Raw genomic sequence first — 8,664 nt, forward strand, 5'->3', positions numbered from 1 at the left:
TTCTCCTGACACCAGCCTTTCCCTGGGGGTATATTCTTCTCACTGAAGGTCATGGCGGCCCAAGAGGCCAAGCTATGCCAAGCAAGCACATTTAAGGCCTCTGCTCTGGGTGCATCCATCAAAATTCCACTGGGCAAACCAAGTCATCTGGCCAAGCTCAACATCCATGGGATAGGGAAATATACTCAGCTCCCAGCCAGAGAGGTGCAAAACCAGGGCAAGGGAGGGAGTGAAGAGGTGAGAACAATCATCCATTCTGTCACATACATACATACATACATACATACAGAAGTAAATAAAATCCCCCTTGTCCCATCCTGGCCCCTAATCTGTTCCCTTCCAGAGGGAACCGTTGAGACCAGTATCCTATTGTTCTGTGACTGATTTTGTCCACTAATAGTAAGCTTGGAACTCTTTTTCTGCCAATACATATAGATCCTCCTGTTCTTTGTAACCACAGCAGAGAAGAGAGGATCAGGCCGTGCACCCACAAAGGGGAGACCGTATGAGGACACAGGGAGAAGATGGCCATCTACCAGCAGAGGAGAGAGGCCTCAGAGACATACTCTGCCAATACCTTGCTCTCAGACTTGCAGCCTCCAGCACTGTGAGAGGATGCCTTTCCGTTGTTTCAGCCACCCAGTCTGTGGCGCTTTGTTGTGACAGCCCCAGCTGCCCTGGGTCTTCTGATTCTGGAACATCTCATTCTTCCCAGTCAGTAACCAATGCTGCCGCGAACCATTCTTGTGCCTCCACACTTGTGGAGGGACCGCCAAAACATTTGTTCTGTCCTGGCTTCTGGTGGATTTGCTGTTTCGCTCCCAAGGGAGCACATACAGAATTTTCCACGTACCTGAAGGTGAAGACCAGAAGCTCCAGGATTCGTCTGTGCGGGGGGGCATTCCCAGCTGTGAAGAGCTGGGACTTCTCTTTCCACCCTGACCTCTCCCTGCACTTCCATCCCACCCACGGGGCCGCTGATTCCATCTGCCTGGCAGGGTCACCACCACGCTGCGGGCCGCATCTGACCTGCCCGCAGCCCACAGCCTGTCTTTCCTCAAGCAGCTCCCTGCTGTCACTGATCTAGTTGGGCAGAAGTCCGGGTGAGCAGGTCGTGGGGCCCAAGCTCACTGCGATTCTCATCTCCTTTCCAGCTCTCTCTGCTTTATATATACATATAATATATCATATATATACATGTAAAATTATATTTTATAATTATATAACATATAATTATATATACTACATTTAATGTACACATATTAACAAAAATGAAATATAGAGGGCTGAGCGAGGGGAAGGGCTATCGGGGAAGGGAAGGGGTTGGGGAGAAAGGCCCCATTTATGGTGTAAGTTCGCCTGCGGCACTTTGGGAAGCACCAGGGACTTCCCAGGCCTGGTCCCTTCCCAGCCAGGACTTGGTAACTGGCTGCAGGCCCACGTGTCCCATCTCATTATTCTGGCTGTGACAGGCCAGGAGCGAGGGCACAGCCAGCTGGGCAGGTCGAGGAGAGACTGCGAGAGGCAGAACATCGGGCCAGAGGGGGCTTTTCCTCAGACTTCCTCTGTGGGAAGTCATTCTGTGCCCTCAGAGGCCTGAGCTTTGGAGTTCATCTCTCCCCCCGCCCCAACACCCTCTGTACAACCTCTACACAATGGGAAGGGGGGTGCCCATTCCCTCCCACCTCTCCCAGCTCATTCCTAGCGCCCTGCTGGTCACGGCCTACGTGTCATGACCTGAGAGAGGCCTCCTGGCTGGGGCTGGGTCAGGCCTCTCTGTTCTGCAGAGAACATAGCTCTCTCTCTTAGCTCCCTTGACCTTAACACTTCAAATGAGCAGATGTCGTGACTGTTCATTTGCTGTCTTTCCCGTGGAAAGGTAGGCACCACCACAACAGGGGTCTGCTGTAGGCTCTGTAGAACCCATGGTGGACCTTCCAACGTTTGCTTAGGAGAGGAAGCTTCTCATATTCTACTGTAATTGCTTGTCTTTCCTGGAGAGCAGGGACTGCTGTTGGTTCATTTCTATATCCCCAACTTTTAGTCTGATCAAAAACCTATTGATCAAAAACCTATTTAGTCTGATCAAAAACCAAACACATGGAGGATCTGATTTAATAACCAAGTAGGCCTTTCCATGACCTGGCCAGGAATGGACTCCAAGATCCATTGCCCACTTCACATACGGGGAGGAGAGGACAGCGAGGTCCCTTAGCCAGAGGAGAGGAAAGGGTTACAGCACTCACTTCTCAGGGCCTCCCCACTCCTCAGGTGAGACAGGTGGTGATGGGTGTGGTCCCAGCAGCCCTGGGGCCCCAAGGAGGTGGGCCTGCCCCTTCCAGGTTCAGACCTGGAACAAGACAATGGTTTTGCCTATGGTTCCAACAGACACAATGGCAATGACAGAGGTCACACCGTGTGTCCTGGCACAGCCCTGAGACACACAGGCATGAAGCCACCTTCGTCACAGGGCCAATGGGTGTGATGGCTCCTACCTGCAGTAGGTATCCAGGGACTGGCCTGCTTAAATATTAATGCTTTCAAAGCATATCACTAAAATCTACTCCCGCACCTGTATTTCAAACATGGAGTTTGCGCCTGAAATTGCACAACCGCATAATGGAAAGGTTGCATCATCTGGCTCTTAATTTAAGGCTTAGAGGCTTGAAGTGATTTAGGTGACAGTCTGATAGCCAAAGGGAGAAAGTCTGATTACAAAGTGGATTTGACTGGGAGGTCCAGGCCTCCTCCTGCACTTCATGCATACATACATCAGAGCAGACCCTCAATCAGTGTTTGTGGAATGAATGAATGAATGAATGAATGAGTGAGTGAATGAATGAATGAATTTGGTATTCTGAGTCTGTGGGTTTTTTTATTCAGAAAAATCTGTCCCCACTTAACACATACAGACACACACATGCTCATCACAGAGCAGGTCTTTGCTCATTGAAGGAAAGCAAGGAATTGGCCACGGTGAGCTCATTCATCTGTACAACCTTAAGTCACTAGACTCAGAGGGGTGCAAGTTGGTATCTTCCAATTCATTGCTTTTCTCTGCAGAAGAGGCAGTCAGCAAATGTTGGCGGGAAGGGAACACATGTAGAAAGAATACCCCCTGACTTGATCCACAGGAGTGGCTGGTGCTGGGCTAAGTGCTGCTGGAAGGTGACCAAATATTTCACCGGACAGATACTAACCAAGCGTTGCCCTGAGACAGCCACTGGGATCCAAGTGGTGAATGAGACAGAACTGGTTCCTCCCTCATGAAGACACATTAAGTGGTAAAGGAATACATACACAAGGCCATTCCATTTTATGGTAAGTGCTCTGAAGGAGGTTGGGCAGAGTGAAGCTGAGACCCCAGGAGAGAGTTCTTCACTGCTGACGACAGAATCTACTCTAGCTGGTTAAGCAGGAGGGTATTTGTTGCAGAGTTAGCTCATTCCAGAATTTCCAGGAGGGCTGGGGAACCGTGCTTGGACGCTACAGAGGCAAGGGCAACCCCAGGAAGATGCCCGGCCACACCATGGATGTTCCAGTGGAAATTCGGTACCGGCACTCTCCACCCCTGACACCGGACTGGAGCCTGCACTCATTCCTGCCGCAGCTGCGGCTGCAGAAGAGCCGAACCCCCAGCATGGTCCTGGTGGCTCTGATTTGCTCACTAGCGCCTTCCGAGTCCCGTGAGGATGGCCCTGTCCCGTGAGGGTGCTCCTGTCCCGGGAGGATGGCTCCTGTCCCACAGAGCTTGGGTCCCATGCAGAGCTCTGGCTTTTGGGAGGCCTGGGGAAAAAGGGAGATGGACACACCGGAGGGAGTTTGCAGTGGATCCTGAGAGGTCTAATCTACACTGTTGTCACACACACAACAAATGTTAAAAAGTATGTCAGTGACGGGGCTATGGAAAATAGGGTGTTTGTTTGTTTGTTTGTTTGTTTCATTTTAATGCATTTTACTTATTTTTGCCTGTTTTTTCACCAATTTTTAATTTTTTTAATTAAATTTTTTATTCTAGAGAGAGAGAGCACCACGAGAATGGGTGAGGGGGCAGAGGGGGAGAGAGAGAGAGAGAGAGAATCTTAAACAGGCTCCAAGCTCAGCGCTGAGCCCGACTCGGGGCTTCATCCCACGACCCTAGGATCATGACCTGAGCTGAAATCAAGAATCAAACGTGCAACTGACCGAGCCACCCAGGCGCCACGGTTTTTTCACAAACTTTTATAATGAACATGTAATATTCACAAAACAAAGGGCAAAGCCACCAGAATTATTCTCCAAAGCAAAGAGACAGGGTGGAGTCCCAGAGAGTTTCCCCGCCCAGCTTGGAGGGAGGGTCCCTCTGACAACCCACACCAGGCCAATGGGCACCTTGGGCAGGTTCTGACCATTTGCTGACCTGCACCAGGCACTATGTGAAATTCCTGATAATCATTTCGAAGTCATTGAGATGCTGCTGGGCTGACCTACTCATACATTCCTTCCTTTACCATCTGATATCCCCAACCTTCCTACCTCAGCCACTCCCAGCCGTGTGTAGAGGGGAGTAAGGGGGAGTAACGGGGGAGCCACTCCTGCTTCCACACAGAGCCAGAGTGGTGCCGGAGCTTATCCACTGCAGTGGGTTTCTCTGAAAACCAGCTAGAACTTTCTGAGTGCCCATAGGAGTCCTGGCCAGGCCAGGGGCTGTGCTGTAACGAAAGAGCAGAAGTTGTGTTCTTTTTTTTTTTTTTTTAATGTTTATTTTTGAGAGAGAGAGAGAGAGAGAGAGTGTACATGAGCGGGGGAGGGGCAGAGAGAGAGAGGGAGACACAGAATCTGAAGCAGGCTCCAGACTCTGAGCTGCTGATACAGAGCCTGATGAGGGGTTTGAACCCACAAACTATGAAATCATGACATGAACCGAAGTCGGATACTTAACGAACTGAGCCACCCAGGCGCCCCCAGAAGTCGTGTTCTTTATTGTAGAAAAAGGAACAATTTCACTAGAGAAACAAAGCATAATACCCCAAATAATGTAATTAGCTAGAATCTCAGGGATTGATTTTTTTTTAATATTATAAAATTATTTTAGTGGTATCACAAATATTTAATTTGCTCACACAGGTCCCAGGCTCAGAAGGACCCTGCACTTGGTTTAATACTCTACCGTCACCATCTTGAAATTCTTAATAATTTTATCATTGAGCTGCGGTTTTTTTATTAATTTATTTTTTTAAGTGATTTATTTTGAGAGAGAGCACACAAACAGGGGAGAGCAGAGAGAAGGGGGGAGAGAGAGAATCCCAAGCAGGCTCCACGCTGCCAGTGGTGAGCCCGATGAGGGGTTCAAATCCATGAACCACGAGATCGTGACCTGAGACAAAACCGAGAGTCAGACGCTTAACTGACCTAGCCACCCAGGTGCCCCTGAGCTGGGGGTTTGTAAGTCAAGTCCAATGGCGGAGTGAGCAGAACAGACGTGTGTACTGTGCTTGCCTGCAGTTCCTTGCTGACCCACTGGCACAGAGCATTCACAGTGCCCCGTGAGCACTGAACTCCGGTGGGTCCATGACGCGTGGGAAGTCAGTGAGACTCCCAGTGAAGACCGGGTACATGCCTTACATCTGTGACTGAGAGAGGCAAGACGAGACCCAAGAGGTCACGCTTTCTGTTCGAACCAGAATTTGGATCGAATGCAGCAAAAGGCAATCATGTCCCAAAAAACAACCAAGGGATTTTACATATGCTTACGGAAGGGAAGAGAAAGAAATACTTCCTTCTTTCTGTCCTTCCATATTCACCGGTAAGCCAGAGGTAGAGACTGTTAGTAGAATATGCACGTAGCAAGAAGTGAAATAAAAACAGGTGAGCTCATTTTTTGCAGCATTTCCACTCTCTGGGAAGAAGAAAATACATATGCATGCACAAACAAAATACGCACTGTATAATTTCAGTGATTCTACATACCCGGTAAATGCTGTCATAGTTGCATTTAAAATGGCATTGCACCAAGGATCGGGGGTGGGATGGGCTAAATGGGGAAGGGGCTTAAGGGATCTACTCCTGAAATCATTGCACCATATGCTAACTAACTTGGATGTAAATTAAACAATAAATAAATAAATACATACATACATACATAAAAGCATTGCACCATATGAAGATGAAGGTAAAATTCATGCTAATAATTTTGAATTTTAGTATTTCTTTACTTAAAATATGAAATAGCAAGTTAAAAAAAAAACACCATGAGAAGTCGAGAGAGAAAGACTCTGTGGTAGAAAGGAAAAATCTTTCTATTTTAATGCCATTAATGGCAGTTTTTTCCTTTTGTTTGGCTCCGCGAGACCCCATGTTTTCATTTTGCACGGGGCCTCGAAAAGTTATATGGCCAGCCTTGCTGTCAGCAGCAATGGATATGATAGTTTTTTGAAGTCTATACCCTGGCATAAATGCAAAGTTCCTGAAAGTCTCATACATTGCTGGTGGGACGCAAAATGGTACAGGACTTTAGGAAAGAATTTGGCAATTTCTTATAAAGAAATTTATAAGAAATTTATAATTTATAAGACCCAGCAACCTCACCCCTAGGTATTTAAGTGAGTGAAAACTTAAGTTCATTCAAAAGCTTATAGATAGGAGTGCCTGGGTGGCTCACTTGGTTAAGCATCCAACTTCAGCTCAGGTCATGATCTAGTGGTTCATGGGTTCAAGCCCCATGTTGGGCTCTATGCTGACAGCTCAGAGCCTGGAGCCTGCCTCAGATTCTGTGTCTCCTTCTCTCTCTGCCTCTCCCCACCTCACACTCTATCACTCAAAAATAAATAAACATTTTTTTAAAAGCTTATAGATGTATATTTATAGTGGCTTTATTCATAAACACTTGTAACTAGTAACAACCCCATGTCCTTCACCTGAGAAACAGATACACTGGTACATCTATATTATAAGACACTACTCAGCAATAAAAAGTAGCCAACCACTGGGGTGCCTGGGTGGCTCAGTTGGTTGAGCAACTGACTTCGACTTGGGTCATGATCTCACAATTTGTGGGTTCGAGCCCTGTGTCGGGCTCTGTGCTAACAGCTCAGAGCCTGGAGCCTACTTCGGATTCTGTGTTTCCCCCTCTCTCTACCCCTCCCCTGCTCATGCTGTCTCTAAATAATAAATAAACGTTAAAAAAAAATTTTTTTAAGTAGCTAACCACTGAGACACATGCCACAATGTGGATCAATCCCAAATGCATTATGCTAAGTGAAAACAAGCCACACCCAAAAGGCTCACCCTGTATGATTCCATTCATAGGATATTCTGGAATAGGCAAAGCTTTTGGGAGAGATCATTGATCAGTGGTTGCCAGGGGTTGGGTGTGGGGAGCAGTTGACTACAGGAGAGTGTGGGTGATAGAAATGTTCTAGATCTTGGCTGTGGTGTGGTTATATGATTGTGTGCATTTCTCAAAATTCATAGAGGTGAACACTAACAAGGGCAAATTTTACTGCCTCTAAGTTATACCTTGATTTAAAAACAAAAGCATCTGCAAATTTACTAGCTCCAAAACTGGGAGCTCCCACAGTTTTTATGCACGTTTATAATGGTTTTAATGCACATCAGAAATCTCGAGCCACAAACTGAGAACTCAAACTCCAATAGGACCCTGAAGGAGGCGAAGGGGCTGTGCAGCTGAGGGTCCCTGGGAGTTAAGCTGTGCTTTTGCTGGGTGCCCAGGATGGAATCCCTGAGGACAGCCCCGGAGAGGCCGCTCCCACGAAAAGTGAATGTAGAAGGATGTGGATGGGGTCTGGGGTGCCCGGCTGGATACTCTGCCCGTTTCTGCTCCTGCCCCAGGCCCTTGCCTGCCAGCGGAAGGCACAGCTGCCAGGGCTCCCAGCCTGTCTTCGAGGGGCTGATTAGATGCAGAATGGATTGATTGGTGTTGACAGGGAGCTATTTACCCGTCTAATTAATTATGCCAACTACTTTTCAACTTAATTGCACTTCTTGGGTCACTGGGTAATGAGACCGTACAGTTTTCATGCTGCTGCAGGCCTTGATGGAGAGGTGTTGGAGACAAGGCGGCAGCTGCTCCTTAAGGTCAAACAGGCATCCTGTTCCTCCCGGGTCCGGGGCCCAAGGCCCAGGCTCTCAGCCCCGGGCCTCTCCGAGACAAGTTCTGGAATCCTCTTTGTGACATCCTGAGTGACCGGCCTCTGTCCCAGGAGCACTTAGCCACTCATTTGCCTAATAGGCATTTATTAAATGCCTACTACGTGCCAGCCCCCAAGGGGCATAGGCACCGGGGGTGCCAAGAAGCTAAGTCAGGCCTTGCTAGACCCCCATCCCCCACCCACAATTGCTCACAGCCTAAAGGAGGAGAGTCTTACCTAAACCAGTAATTACAGAATCTGGCTGCAGATTGGAGCAAGGGCTTTGGAGGCTCTGCTGTTGGGCCATTGGGCAATTTACTATGTATGTGACAGGACTCTCCACACCCCCTTCCCCAGGTCCCAGTCCTCTCCCCCATTCTCCCACCTGCTGGTCTCCTAGAATGCTTCATAGTCTGGATTTATCTGATTGTTTCCTCCTTGCGGGATCACCTAAACACATTTTTTTAACGTTTATTTATTTTGAGAGAGAGAGCACAAGCAGGGGAGGGGCAGAGAGAGAGAGAGAGAGAGAGAG

The sequence above is a fragment of the Prionailurus viverrinus genome, chromosome F2 (assembly GCF_022837055.1).
Source record: "Prionailurus viverrinus isolate Anna chromosome F2, UM_Priviv_1.0, whole genome shotgun sequence".
Lineage (NCBI taxonomy): Eukaryota > Metazoa > Chordata > Mammalia > Carnivora > Felidae > Prionailurus > Prionailurus viverrinus.